The following is a 16,546-nucleotide window of genomic DNA, read 5'->3' on the forward strand; positions in this document are numbered from 1 at the left end:
TCTGAGCTCTTTGTCATAAAGGTAGGTGAGAAATTTAGAACATCAAAAGTACTGTGGCTTTCATAAAACAGAAATCATCTCAAGAAAAAAAACAAACCAAAACAACTTTACAGCTTGGCTCACCAATTCCATAATTCAACGACCTCTCTTCAGAAAAGAGCTGCCATAGCTTCTGGCTGGTCCAGTGTACACAGACAGCTCTGTGTACAGCTCTGAGAGGCTGTGGTTGCTGTCATGATTTTTTTAAAATTATGAATGTGCGGGGGGCGGGGTGGAGGGTTGGTTTTGTTTTGGTTTTCTTAGTCTCTTTACTGTAATGTGAAACAAGGAGGAAGAGGATAGAATATTGTATTTTAGGTGCTGATGATCGGTGGCGTGAGATCGATCAGATTAGAGGATAGTGTCTCATGGGAAGTGGGTAGAAATTTTATAAACAAACTGGGCAAAACATTAGAGAAAATACTGTAGGAACAATCCTGTACTGGGAAGGGACAGATCTCTTGGATTCTCTAATGACTTTGTGAGATTCATTTCCTCCCACTTTTCCTTGGAAGACCCAACCGAACAGAGGACTCCCAGATTTACCCTGGATCATCTGTTACGGAATGGAGCTACAGAGCAAATCTTGATATCTGAGGTAGGCCCAAGAATGTACTCCAGAAGCATCAGGCACCTCCTGCCCTATTCATGATCTAAAGAGGCTCATCTCCATTTTTGCTGGGTTCTATTCTTCCATAGGTAGATATCGCACTATCTGATTGAGGCAGTAAGGCCTGGATCCACAAAGGGACTTAGGGATTGCAACACCAAACCTTAGGTGCCTAGGAAATCACGCAACCAATACTGGGATCCACAAAGTGTGAGTTAGGTGCCTATGCTCCCTATAGAATGAATGGGGGGAGAGAGGCAACTAACAATGTGATCCACAACAGCCTGCACATAAGGAGGGGAGCTGCCTAAGATAGCCAAAAGGAGGCTCATGAGAGGGGCTAAGCCCCTAGTCCTCATGGAGTGAGGCACCTAAGTCCAGGCTGCAGGGAAGCACCTAGCTATGCCTAAAGAATCATTGGCACAGGCCGACTGGACCCTGGGTCTCCCACCTCGGTGCCCTAACTGCCAAGTTATAGAGTGTGTCTGTCTCGCTGAGCTAATGACTATTTAAGTATTTATACACAGTGGAACAGCTTCAACAGGAGAGACTGACGTAGACCCACATAAAAATATTCCATAAGCCACCCTCCTGAGAGGTGGGAGACCCACTGTTCAAGTCCTTGAAGTCAGTGGGAGTTAGGCACCTAAATACCTTTGAAGATCTATGCCTAGGAGTCTCCACTAGATGGACATGAGCCATTCAAGGTCTGGTGGTCACTTAAATCACAAGATTGGCTGAAGAGGGTTCTTCTGACCAATCAGAAACCTGAGCAATTTGGTATGCAATTTGCCATTTCAACTAACCATGAAAGAGAATGCATTGAGAATACAGCTGGGCAATGCCACTTCTATTGTTTATATCAACATTGTGTATCTTTTTCCATAAGCATCTGTGAAACTTGACCATTTTCCATGAATCAATATTTTTTTTTAAAAAATTGAATCTACCTTTAAAACCTAATTTAAAATATGAAATTCCCCACACCACTGCTAATCATAGGAACATTGGAGTGTCTTATGTGGGCATGCAGAAATCTCCTATTCCACATGAAGCTTATTATAATTTCCTCTAACTATTTAAATAAAAAGAAGGGAATGACGGGATATATATATAAGGCTTCCAGAAAGGTAATCATTTTTAATTAATTGATTTGCCCTAACAAGAACAAGGTCAGATTTGTCCATAGAAAAGCTTCTCTTTTAAAATATGAAATCAAAGGCTTCCAATTAGTGGAATGCCTCTGCTGTTTTTAGCTCTTTCTTTGGAAATAAACACAGTGTGAAGGTTTCTTGCTCAGTCGTTCCTGCCATCCACCACCATGGACCCTCCCTCACTCCAAAGCCTGCATAACCCTCTCATGCTTAAGCATTGTTCTCGCTCCTGCCTGTTTCCATTGTTATGTAGTCGGCTTGGCTTATAAACTCTTTTGGAGAGAGGACCCTATCTTCTTCTTTGGGTAATGTGCCTAGCGCACGCACGCACATGCAGCCCTGCAATTTCTGCCACTGTTCATTATGCTACCACCCTAGTTAACGAACCCCAAAATTCCTTCTCCTGCCCTTATTACTGTTGGTTAGGAGATTACAAGAAAGTCTATTCTTTATAGGAGACATCATTATATAGGTGTGCAAACCAGAGGGGAACCGTTTGAGTGTCTGGTAATTAAGAACTCAGGAAGGACGTATTTGGGGAGACCTAGGACTGGAAGCGTTGTTGGTTCACCCTGCAGAGAGTAATTAGACTGATGAAAGCCAGAGTGAGACCTTATACTTGTGGCAGGCTACCAGTGTCAGGAAATTGAACTATAGTTGAACAGCACAAAGGCTCCCAAAGTTACAAGGCAGGTGATGACAGAACTCCTTACGGGTCTGTGTGGACTCCAAAACATCACAACAGGACAGGCAGTTCGTAAAAGTCTGCTGCATAGCAAGGATTTATTTTTTGTGTGGGAAGTTCATTCTTTCAGGTCTCCATTTCTTTGCCCCCGCCCCACCCCACCACACATTCACTTTCTCTTTCTTCCCACCCTCCTTCCTTGTGCTCTCTATCTGCTATGGGGATCTCTGGTTGTCTATCTCTGTCCTCCCATGTGTTAATTGAGTGTGCTGCAGCTCCTGGTTCCTTGGTTATCTCTTTAGTAAATCAGAGGTCCCTGGGAGACATTGGAGAAGCTAGACAGCATGTCTGTAATTTTCATGATGCTGCATAACAGAGTTCTTGATGGGAGAGGGTTCACCATGATCTCCTCCAGTCCTGCTCCACTTGTGTAGGCCCTTCATTCCACAACCTTCATTCCTTATGATCATTCTTTCCCTTTGTCATTACTGCTGATTAATAACAGGGCCAAGTTTTCAAAGGTAGGCACATACAAGTATATACTTTACAGACATTGGCATCTGCCTAGCTTATATGTGTATTTCCCCAATGTGTGCGCATAGCTTGTATATTTGTCCATGCACATGGCCTGTTAAGTACCTAACCATCCATTTTTTTTCTGTTTCCTTTTCATCAAAGACAGTGTGTGCTCATTACAAGCTTGTGAAAGAACCTGCTAGTTCTAGGAACTGTTCAGTCAGACACTTCAATTCTGCCAATTCCTGCTCCTCTTCCAATTAGCGCTTTAGAGTATAAGCCTTTGAAACTTATAGTAAAAACTCCTTATGGGTAGGAGCTATTAAAACTGGCTGCTGCCAGCACATCCTCTTTAGAGAGACAGATGTCCCACTATTAAAACTGACATTCTCTGAATAATGGACAGGAGCTGGCCAGGAAATGAAAGATGAACAGCAAAAGTGGCAGTACATGGGCCTGGCACAAAGTCAATTGAAGTGAATGGTAGTCTCCCTGGACTTCAACAGGCTTTGGATCAGACTCCAAGACCGCAGAGGAGAAGGCATCCAGGAACAGCACTAGAAGGGGTCAGCAGAGCATCAGGAAACCAGGGTGTACGGCATGGGAGCAGAAGAAGAATCTTGAAGGGCCTGGAGGAAGAAGAGTTCCTGGGTGAAAGCCAAACTGGGAGGGTAGCGTGGTTTAAAGAGCACGTACCCCGGAAAAAAAGGAATGGTTAATCCATTTACTCATTTAGTAGTTATAAAATTTGCACATCCACCAATGTTTTTTAAAACATTTGAAGTTCTGTTTTCTGCAGCTGTTTTTCTTCTCATTTTTGGCACATTTCTCGTTATAGCCAGAGCCACGTAGCTCCCAGTCTCTCTCTCCGACAGACTCCTGGCACCTCTCAGGCCATCTCTTTTAAATCTCCCAGCTGCCTCTCTTACCCCTTGTAGCATTTCTTGCCTACTCCATCTGTCTATTTTTTCTCTCCTCCAGCTGCCACATTTGGCTCTCCAGACATCTTTCATTCCCCCTTTCCCCCCTCTTCCCCAGACTATGCTTTTTTAGCATGTTGTTGTGGATTAATTTTACAAGGATGATTGTCTTCCAAAATCTGAAAAAATTCTTATCATATAGAAATCTATTAAACAGAATCTCATCTAAGCTTCTTCACAGTTGTCATGAATCAAACTGTGAGTTCCTTATGGCTAAGGACAAAGCTGGGAAGCTGACAGAAAGACACATGGTGCTAAATTATCAAAGACATGATTGTACAAGATTTCTCTTTGCCTTCGTATGAGTAAAACTCAGTTATGATGATTTCATGGAGTTTGTAACACCCTCTGTGTAAGAAAATCTACTCAGCATCCCACATTACATTAAAAATGTAAATACTGAAATACAGAAAAATTTCAAACAACAACTCAGAATGATTCGGCAACCAATTTCCTGATTCTTTTCTTACTCATGCAGCATGCAATCAGTGTCATCAATACATCAAAAACCTATTTCTTAAACTATTGTTTTGGATTGTAGGGGCAGTGGTAACAGCCACCTTATAATTTTTTAGTCCAGTGGTTGGTGCACTCTCGTGGGATGTGGGAGTGCTAAGTTCAATTCCCCACTCTGCCTAAGGGGGAGAAAGGATTTGAACAGCAGCCTTCTACACACAGGCGGGTGCTTTAACCACTGAGCTACGGACTATTCTGATATTAAGCTCCCGCAGTCTCTCCTGTTGAAGCTGTTCCACTGTGTATAACTAACAAAAGAGTGATTGCAACAGGGGGACTGAACCTTGGGTCTCCCATGTGGGTGCCTTAAGCACCAGGCTACTGAGTCATTGTCACTCTTGCTCTGTGGCCCAATAAACCCTTAGTATTTATACAAAGTGGAACAGCTTCAACAGAAGAAACTGAGGAAGCCCCACATCAGACTATCCCATTGGCCAGTGGTTAGAGCATGCTCCTAAGAGGTGGGAGACCACTATTCAAATATTTTTCTCCCACCTCACGCAGAGATGAGACTTGAACCTGTGTCTCCCACATCCCAGGGGAGTACTGTAACCATTGAACTAAAAGTTATAAGGTGGGTGGCACCTCCTCCTCCAGCAGCCAGATTTTGAATAAGACCCAATCTGGTAGGTGGCCTCTGTGCACTTCTACCAGATCAGGCCCTGCATTCAAGATAGGTGGATAAATGCCTAGTTCCCCATGGCTCATGTATTGCTGTGGGGCTTAGGCAGAAGATAGGCCTCCTGATGCCTAGAGTGAGGCAACAGTGTACATGCCCAGAGGCATAAACTTAGGTGCTGAGGGAACTATTACCCTGAAAAGTCAGGTGCCAAATAGGTTTAGGTGCCTACAGGGTTCAGTGGGAGTTTTGTGGACAACAGTGGAGCCTAAAACTGGGACTTAGGCACCTAAACCCAAATCTGGGGTACCCTAAGTACCTTGTAATCATTCGCTAGTTCTGCTACTGTGATGAATCTTCACATTCACTGCAGACGTAAATTTACAAGTTAACTTCGACAAACATTACTATTAAACCTTTAGTGTCTTCCACTATTTTGGCTGAAGTCAAGTCAGACTTTTGAAAGTGCTTACAAACTTGAGGATACGAAGGAGATATTATGTAAAACCTGGCTAGGACTCTATAAAAGCCCTGTAGGAAAATGCCATCTGAACAAAACGTCCTTGAAGGATCATAAAGTAATACAAAAGACAGAACATAAAGGTCTTATCTTTGCATAGCTTTACTGCCTATCTGAATTACTGTAGTTGCATTGTTTCACTGTAACACAACTATTTATCCTGGTATAATCTTGGACCACTCTACCTCCCCTACCTTAATGGGCGGGGTGAGTGACATCCTCCAAGACCAAAGCCAGTGGTGCTCCAGGAATTAACCAGTAGGGCATGTATTTTGAGAATACATCCATTACCCTTCCTCAGAGTCTAATGGCCTGATCCAAAGCCTAGTAAAATCAATAGGAAAATGTCCATTGACTTCAATGAGCTTTGAATCAAACCCGAGGCCCTGTTTAGATTAGGAAATTAGGTGTTTTTAACAAACATGTTAGCTAACAGATTAATCAACATGTTTTCAAACTTAGTGCAGACAAAGGCAGTGGTGTTTAAAAATATGTAATGTTGTCATGTCAACCCTAGGGTCTTGGCAAGGCACCTGATCATCACCAGGCCAGAGAACAAGAATCCCAATGTTGTTCCCCTACTCAGATTTTACTGCCTGCAAAAGGAAAAGGAGTACTTGTGGCACCTTAGAGACTAACCAATTTATTAGAGCATAAGCTTTCGTGAGCTACAGCTCACTTATTATGCTCTAATAAATTGGTTAGTCTCTAAGGTGCCACAAGTACTCCTTTTCTTTTTGCGAATACAGACTAACACGGCTGTTACTCTGAAACCTGCCCGCAAAAGAATCTCTGACAACAATCTGAGAAAACTTGGTTTTGTGTGTTAGCTCAAGAGCTGCAGCAGAGTAAAACTCTACAACTAAATGGCTCATCGGCCACATACGTCTAGGATAGCAAGCAGCTCTACATAACTATCAAGCATTATCAATAATCCATGGCCATATGAAGAACCCTATTAATAAGAAATGCTGTTATTTGGAAAAGACTAAGCTAATGATGCCCTAGTTTCAAAGAAACCAGATATGCTCACTGTGACACTGCACTCTGAACTTCCCATATTAGATCACCAGATATCTTTGACAGTGAGAAAGTAGAATATGTCTCTGTGTTCAGCATACCCACGCAGCTCCACCCTTTGGATGATCAAGGGACACATCAAATTAGGTAACAGGAATGGGATTAAACATATTTTTGAGATTAGACAATATTTATGTCCCCCCCCCCGCCCTTAAAGTGAATTAGACAGAAACATTGTTTAATGGTGCTGAGCCTCACAGTATATATTGCATTTTACCAGTGCACAGTTTTTCACGCTGTTGGATATACATTTAGTTTTAAAAGAAATTCTCAATCCAAAGCAGTACTTGTAGCTAATTAAGAGACTCTCAGATGAATTCCCATTTATTTTACTAAAAGTTGGACTGCCTTTATGGAGCTCTCCTTTACTTTTTTCAAACTAAATATTTAATACAACCAGTGCCTTAGTTTGAGTCTCCAAGACTGAACTGTTAGACAATCAACTAAAGATAGGTTGTATCAACTAAAGATAGGTTGCATCATAAAAACAATGCAGCCAAGCTATTGTTTGGGAATCTATTGTTATTACCAGCATTATTATTTTGTTGCTAGCTTTTAGAACAATCATATTTTCAGTGTGAAAGATACAACATTAAGTGATAATGAAGATTAACAATAAGAGATACGTACAAGACATGCTAACCATTAAGTACAGTGGGTCAAAAACAATTTTAAATGTCCATGAGAAATTTCAAAGCTATTTCTGTTTCACAGGGATCATAAAAGACTGATTTTTCATTTACTGAATTTTTTTCTGTTTTTTTTCTTTACTGAAACTATTATCAACATTTTTCATTTACTGAAAACTGGAGCTTTGAATAAAAAATTTACTGAAAAAACAAAACAAAACACCAAAAACACATTTTTTGGTAAATGAAAAATGTTGATAACTACCACAAAAATTGGAAAAAGGTAATTTTTAAATGAAAATACCTTTATGTTAAAAAAATTTAAACTAGCTTTACTATTAATTAATTACATTTATGAATGGGAAGAAAAAGGATGATCTGTAGAAGAAAGATAAAAATATTTTGTTTTGACTCTTTTACAGTGTTTTCTTCCAACAAATTTAGTATTTAGTGAATAATCAAACTGATATTGTTGCATGCACACTATACAATACTTATGCAGAGAAAGATTTTTTAAAAATATATTTTTATTTCACTTATACCAGTGGTTCTCAACTAGGGGTATGCATACCCCTGAGGGTACGCAGAGGTCTTCCAGGGGGGACAGCAACTCATCTAGATATTTTCCTATTTTTACAACAGGGTACATAAAAAGCACTAGTGAAGTCAGTTCAAACTAAAATTTCATATGCAGAATGACTTGTTTATACTGCTCTATATACTATATACTGAAATGAAAGTACAATATTTATATTCCAATTGATTTATTTTATAATTATATGGTAAAAATGAGAGTCAGCAATTTTTCAGTAATAGTGTGCTGTGACACTTTTGTATTTTTATGTCTGATTTTGTAAGCAAGTAGTTTTTAAGTGAGGTAAAACTTGGGGTATGCAAGACAAATCAGACTCCTGAAAGGGGTACAATAATCTGGAAAGGTTGAGAGCCACTGGCTTATACAAATGATCATTTGCAATGTTATCTCAAAGACACAAACAAATATCCCATTATATCTATCTATCTATCTAGATATATCTATCTATCTACCTTATACCAGTTTATATATGTAAGCAGTGTCAGGATGAGCTCCACCCTGACATCTGGTGGTGAGGTGTGGCAAATTGTGGAAAAGAACTTCAGGGGCCGATCTCATTTGCATAGGCACACCCACCCCGCCTAGAATGAGCCCATAGCTGCCCAAATGGTCACTTTGGCTGCTGTGGGATCCCCAGTGTCTCTGTTGTTGGGGCAGGAAGAATAAATTGTTATTACCCTGATTATGGGAACTGTGCTTGGAACTGTACTTGGCCTTTTGTTATGATGGAGGGACTCACCATCAACTAAGTAGCACTCGCTAGGCAAGGGTCATGGGTTCCAAAACTCTGTGAATTGAGAGAGGTTGAGGACAAGTATTAATACTTTGTGGCATGGGCCCCTTGGTGAGGGCCTTACATGCTAATTGCACTTCCTCCTCTCTCCTCTGTAGAATATCAGAGCTAATTTTGATTCCATTAGGAGTCTAGTTACAGGCTGCTGAGCTCACTTTGGGCTAATGGTGTGCCAGCACTGAGGCTCCCCTACTACAAGCTGAATTCACCAAAGAGCTGAACTGACTAAGAGCTGAAATCACTGAGCATTGTGTTAAGTAGTGGGGGAGCCTGAAGATATATTGTGGAGCAGTTTATGGGACGGCTGGAGTGCCTTGTGGACAGGCTGGTGGAGTAGTTCATAGGACGGCGGGAGCTGCTGGTGGGACGCAGAGCAGTTCGTGGACTGGCTGGTGGAGCAGTTTGTGGACCGGCTGGTGGAGCAGTTTGTGGGACGGCGGGAGCTGCTTGTGGGCCACGGAGCTGAGCAAAGCAGTTTGTGGGGTGGCTGGTGGAGCGGAGCGGAGCGAAGGCCTATGGAGCTGTGGGGCATTCAGCTTCAGATCATGTAAGGTGCCTTTTACCCCCGCCCCCATCTCCACCCAGGTTGGGAGGTAAAGCTCTGCAGATAAACTTTCGAACTCTGGGGCTGCCCTGACCAGGGACAGAGACTTTTGAGTCATTGGACTTTTGGGACTTTGGGTGATTTGGGGTTGCTGGACTCAAGAACCAAAGGGAAAGGGCATGCCCCAATTTGCTTGGGGTGGGTTTTTTGCTCATGGGTTGTGTTATGAATCCTGTTGATGGTGGTTCCCCAACATAATGCCACATTGTTTCTCTCTGTTATTAAAAAGCTTTTTGCTACATTCAGACTAGGTGCTTGCCAGAGGGGAAGTATTGCCTCTTGGAGGTGCCCAGCGGGGGTGGTATATATTTGTCCCAGGTCACTGGGTGGGGGCTCGAGCCAGTTTGCATTGTGTTATTGGAATGGATCCCCTAGATATTGAACCCGGCCCTTGTTGCTGCCAACTCTGACGGGCAGAAGGGTTACATATATATATAATTTCTCCCACATGGAAAAAATATATAGGTAATATGCAAATGCGATATAAATAGTGCATTGTTTTACATATGTATATATTAAATATATTCCTAGTTTGGTCTCACATAGGAACTAATATAAAAGCCTACATACATATGTAATATGTAATCCATTATGTGTATAATACACATATGTCTTTTCCACATAGGATTATCTTCTGTTAATTTGCACAAAATTGTGAATTTGAGATCAAATTTTTGGTTATATGCATAATGTATACATATTTTAAAATCCTCTCTGCATCAGTAAATCCCATGTTGTACATGGTACACACTACAATATCTGTTTGATCACTCACTTATTATTAGGTGTAGTTATGTGTGTGCAGGCGCTTATGGATTGAGAGAGAATTTGTGAAATGTGAGAGACGGGATCACCAGATAACTCATACAGAATGGAGTATCATGAAGTGGCAAATAGCCTAGAATGACCATGTATGGTTTCCAAATATTTTAGGTGCCTCATGGTCCAGATCTTTACAAATTTCTAAGCTGGGTACAGACTGTAAACTCTAGAGTGTTATAAGAAATATGATTAATATGTTTTTGAGGGGTTTATTAACTGTGGTGTAACCGTGGAATGAATGAGCCAGGTTTCATCCTGGTGTAATCCCAATGATTTTGTCCCATAATTTTCTACTGTGAATGTTCTCTGAAAAGTAATTATAGGGAAAAAATAGATACCGCTTTTCAAAATTAACTATGCCATGTCCACCATTTGAAGGGAGAGGCACACAATACATATAAAATCCTCTAAAGCACTAGTAGGACTGATAATCCAGAAAGAAGTACTGATTTAAGGGTTAATTTTGTTATAAAAATTAATGCATGGGATTGGCCCATGTTGTGGAGTAATTGTTTAATAAGATCATTGGAAACTAGTAATATTTGGAGGGAGAGCGGCTATTGTAAAAGTTGTACAATAAATTCACATGTGATCTGAAGATTGCGAGAAAGTTTCACTTCTTCGTGAATCTTTACATCAGACTTTAAATCCCTAAAATTAGGGGATCATAATGGAAAAGCTAACATATCTTCCATTATTGCAACACAGCAATAATATACATTTGAGCACTGTGTTATGCATTTCTGCCATTAATACCTCACAGTTTTTGGACTCCTGACTCACCAAAGATATCCTGTCTATGGATACAACCCATGGAGACAACCAAATGTTTGCTACTAAACACACACAATATGAGTATCTGCTAATCACAGTTCATCCCCTCTGACTTTCCCAAATAACTGCTACCACTGCCAGACTCAAATAGACCTCTCTGTCCCTCTAATAACTGGCTTCCTTCTAAGCCTACCAAAGGACCGGACACCCACAAACTCAGGTCTGTCACTCTTCTGAAACAGACAGAACTTAAAAGAAAATGCAATTACTATCATCAACCTGCAGAAGATCAGATTTAAATGTACTCCCATGCCTTCTCCCACAGATCTTGACACAAATTATCTGTTTGCATATTTAGCCATCAAAAATATATAACCAGGATGCAACCTTGATCAGATGGAGCTTGTTACATACCTTAGGAAATACATAAATGTGAACACATTTGTGCTAAACTGAGTTATACTGCAACCAGAAGAGTCCTGCACCCTTAATAACAGATATCCCTCAGACTCTCAAATACAAAGATAATGCAGCGTTATTCCTATAAAGTCCAGCACAAAGTTCAGTGTCTGCTCTTTTAATCCCAATGGTGTACCATGAAGCCCCTTGAATTTGGTACCGTTGACACACACATCCAAAATAACTAGCAATTTAGGGGGAAAAAATAACACTTGGATGTGATGGCGTCTCATTTGTTTGTTTATTTTTGACATGGAAACTCCCAAAACAGTGACACTATAGAATGCAGAGCGTGCAGTAGATTTGCCATGTGCTCATTTCTCTTATTAGCAGCATCTCCTAATGCCTAAATATGGTGAATCACCAGTTTGTTATGGATATCATGTTGCAGCCGGACTGTTATCCATCTCTCAAACGTGATAAACTGGAAGGGAGAAAATAATTCTACATTTGTATAAGACGTATTTAATACAAATAACTTCCCTATAAATACACAAAAGACAGACTGACCTCCCTACAAAGAATTTACAATCTGCACCCAAACACTACCTGCTTGTTTTGTGCCTTTATAACATTTGTTTTTTTAAACTGCAAAACAATTCTGGCTGAGTCTAATGCCATAGAACATAAATAACCCAAGAGAACCTATGAAATCACTAGAGAAGAAGCTATTTAGACACATCAGGAACTATGCTATAAATCAGTGTTTCTTAACCTTCTCAGGCTGGTGACCCCTTCTTCCAAGTGCCATGTTAGATTTACTATAAAAGTCAGTGTAAAATTGTATCAATGATAATAATGATAAACCTATATAATTTATTTGTGTATGTTTTGAGAATTCGACAGAGAATACTTGACCTTGAAGAGTAAGGATGTGCAGGGAGTGGGAGAGTGAGATTTTCTTTGCTTTAGACTGTAATAACATTTTCAACATCTTGCAAACACCTCCTCCCACCGATTGCCTCGTTTGACCCCCCTGGGGGTCACAAACCACTGGATGAGAAACGCTGGTCTAAACAGATCATACAGACATGGGAATGTAATCTATTTAGCACCCCTTCAAGTGTCTCATGCTGCAAGTAATATTTTGCCAAAGAACAGGCCAGAATAGGGCAGAATTACTTCTTCTCAGACAGCTCTTTCTATACATTTTGGGCAACAAAGTGTGTACTCAGTTAATCAAAGAAGGTGAAACATTGGTGAAATGTGCCTTGATTTGTGGTCTTTAAGCAATGAGGCTCTTTCCAGTAATCAGTGATAATATATTATCCTGACAGCAATTAAAAATGCCAAATACTAATTTTAAAGTGGTCTTGAATTTCTTGTTCTCTGCACTCAGTGGCAGTGACAATGAAAATAAAGTAACAAAATCCAACTGATATTCAGGTGGATTCCCTAATGGAAACATGAGTAGAGTCCATTAGAATCCTACAGCTGGTCTTTATTACTTTCCTATTGTCTTTTTGCTGTTGTACAGCAGAATCAGTAGCCACAGAAACCTTCAGAATTATTGCTCTATTCCAACACCTACTTGCCTGGTGGAACTCCAACAGAAGAATTCTTCCATTGACCTAACTACTGCCTCTTGAGGGGGTGGATTTACTGCAGTGGTGGAAAAACTCCTTTCACCGCTGAAGTAAATGTCTATACTCCAGTGCTACAGGAGGGTAGCTGCAGCTGTGCTGCTGTAACACTTGTAGTATAGATATACACTAAAGCTTGGTCTACACTTAAAAGTTATGTTGGCATAGCTACGTCAGTCAGAGGTGTAAAAAAATCACCCCGACCAACATAGACCAACATAATCCCCAATATAGATGTAGCTATGTTGATGGAAGAGGGCTTCTGTCCACATAGCTAATATTGTTCAGAAAGGCGGTGTTCCGACACTGACAGAAAAAGCTGCATCCACACTAGGGGGCTATGCCAGCATAGCTATGCCGATATAGGCTCCATAGTGCAGACGTACCCTAAATTATGCATTTTGCAAAACTGACCTAGTTATAGCTTTGTTAAGTGAATGAGAACTAATAGTGCTCTTCAAAGTCCTATTGATCCAATATGTATTTCTGACTGCTGGAATTGAGAGGGAACTTTACTACAAGCAGGACAATCTGCAAACAACTGCCACTTAATTTACCTTTGATTTCTTATGACTTGAAAATGGACTGTTGTTGATAGCCAAGGTGCCATTAAAAATTTCAGGAACTTTATTTTTTTCCCTTCTGTTCCACCAGTAAACATCTGGATTGAGGCTTACCAAATGGTCAATGAAATTAATAGTGACATCTTTTTTCAAAATGCCAATGCCCAATACACATATCAGTGACGCTTCACATGAGACACCCACCAGTACCACAGTCTGAGAGCGCCTACTTTCAAGTCTAACATTCTTATTTCCAACTTCCCAGCTAACCCAAAACAGTGAACAAGGGGGGAAAAAAACTTGCTGCTCCCTGAAGTGCACTCATTCAGAGAGGCAGGACTTCTTTGATCTTTTTTTGATAGTAAGAAGCTTGAACCTCTTTGTAACAAATACAATCATGGTCAACTTGCTAACACATTCACTAACTAAGCTTTTTGTTACAGCTCCTAATTCAGAGGGACCTGGCTGATCTAATTGAGAATTTTCTAAATCAGTGTATAATGTAATCTGACAATGTCAGTCTTCCCTTTAAAATATTATGTGCAACAACTTGTTTCAGTTGCCTGTTATGATTTTTTTATTAAGCTGGATGGCATAGAACAGTTCTTTGCACCAGATAGCAAAGATTTTGGTGCAGTTTCTTTCTACTTCCTGCAGATTTACCAAAAAAAAAAACAGTTTGTTTATCTCCTTCTCTGTCCTTCACGGAGTTTCTCCCATCGTTCTCTATTTTTCGCATAGTGACCCATGAACATAGACTCCTAACTCTTCATTCCTGAACTATCCAACACCACAATTTTCTGAGTCTCTTTGGATCTCTACCATGCTTCTATTGATATTATATGATAATCTGTGTTAAATCCAAAAGTAGGAACGTGTCTGTTTTCTAGTCTCCCTTTGGATGTGGTTGGAACATCATGAGAACAGCTGATTTGTCTTCATTTCAACCTTTTGGACCAAAACTTTGTGAGAACAGCGTGTGGCATTTTGATACCATCTAATCTGATCACAAACCTTAATCCTGATTTGGCCTTGAACCTCGAAATCTAAATTAGAGCCAAATGCAATCTCCTCAACCCATAATTTGTTATGCGAACCATATATTGAAGGGGGAGAATGAGAGACTAAATGCATGATGTCATGGTCTGGTTTAAAGGTTTGAGTGTGGGATGGACGTATTCCAACCAACTGCCTCCATACTGCTGTCCATAGCCAGTCTTTGTGAAAAGACAAATGCTTTAAGAATCATATTTAATGAAGAAAAACAGGAATGTCAAATACTAGAAATGTGCAACATTGCTCAGTTAAAATTAAAAGAGCAACCTTCACTAAGGAATTTTCTGTTGACTGGTTTTTCAAACTTAAAATCACATTAATTTTCTTTTAACTTTAATGTCTTTGTTTTTTAAAAGGTGATTGGGGAAGAACAGAAGAGGAAATAAAAAAAGAAATGCTGAACGATTAGGCTATTCAAGTTTTAGGGGGGAAAAATTAAAAGGGCAACCAGAAGGTACACATCACTCCCAGCCTCTGATGACTGAACCTGTCTGCCTTATTTGTTGACACAGGAGAGTTATGGAGTGACTATGGCTTGATTTACAACTGGGAAAGGAAGGTTAGAGGACCCTAAACAAGCATTGTGAAACACAGTAGATGTTATCTGACCTGACTTTCTGGGTGGCTTCACAATCTTCACCCACAGAGCTACTTTTTAAAATTACTGTTATTATTTCTATTTTTGGGCTTCCATGAAGACCTGACAATATCCTATAACAAAAAAGCAATAGTTTGTAAATTTGCATATAAATTCAGGTACAAACTACCAGAAGTATGCACCTTCCTATTTTGAAGTTACATTTTAACAAAACCCCAAGGGAAGATAATTACATGCATAATGGGGCACACAGGACCAGATCTTAGCTGGTGTATATGAGTGTAGCTCCATTGACTTCAATGCAGCTATGGTGACTTTCAAGGGAGAATCAGGCCCAGAGTATTTACAATCGGTTCTTGATATAAATATAAAATCAAACCAATATACTTCTAAAATATTCCTCTATGTTTTACTTTACAGTGCCCAAAGGCACTCATCTTACATAACATCTGATGAAGATGTCGTTCCTTGTCCGGAAGAGATTACAATTTAATATTAGACACTACACAGTGAGTGGGGATAAAGAGCAGTTGCGGGGATGTGGTGAAAAAGGAAAAGGCTTAGACCAACAAGATCATGTTGTTATTCAGCTTCCACTATATTTCCAGTATTATTCCTATTATCTTTCTCACCGTGGCAAGTTCCAAGAAAAGGTGGCAGATGAGGAGAACAAGTGCCTATCACTTGATCTATTCATCAAATGATGTCAAAAAACGTCAAGCCACTTGTGATTCGTTTGTACTGACATAGGCAGGAGAACTGGCAATGATGTGTTGAGATTTTACACGGGAAAGTCACAGAGCCATAAAATAAAAGTAGAAATCTCACCTTCCCATTTTCTCCTTTGCCAGAGAGTTCACCTTCTGACCCTAGAATAATCTGAACAATTGCAAGGCACTCCAAGAGGAACACATACATTTCAAACTTTAATGGGATGAAATAAGAAGCGTGGACATGAAAATGAGAGAGAGAGAAAAAATATATTGTTAGAATTCTGTTTTGTTAGAGAGTCTGGAATAAAAAAAATCTATATTAGGAGATCATTCAGGGATTCAGAAGATGATTTTTAAACATTTTTATTGCCAAGTCTATTTCCAGCACACACAAATCTCTCTGATTTAATTCAAAATTCCTCTCCTACTCCCAGTGTGCCCAAAATCACAAAAAGAGGTAGGCTGGTCAAGCTTCATAACAGACCTTTAGAATGGGGCCCAAAAGTATTAGTCTACTGTGAAAAGCAATAGATTTGGCTGGTCTGCGTATGGCAGGCTAACCTTTCCTCAGAAAAGGTCATTCTGTTATGGAATCAGGTTCCCTAGCCTTCCAGGGATTCTGCTGCTCAAAAGGCTCT

Source organism: Lepidochelys olivacea (assembly GCF_965140295.1).
Source record: "Lepidochelys olivacea isolate rLepOli2 genome assembly, chromosome: 2".
Lineage (NCBI taxonomy): Eukaryota > Metazoa > Chordata > Testudines > Cheloniidae > Lepidochelys > Lepidochelys olivacea.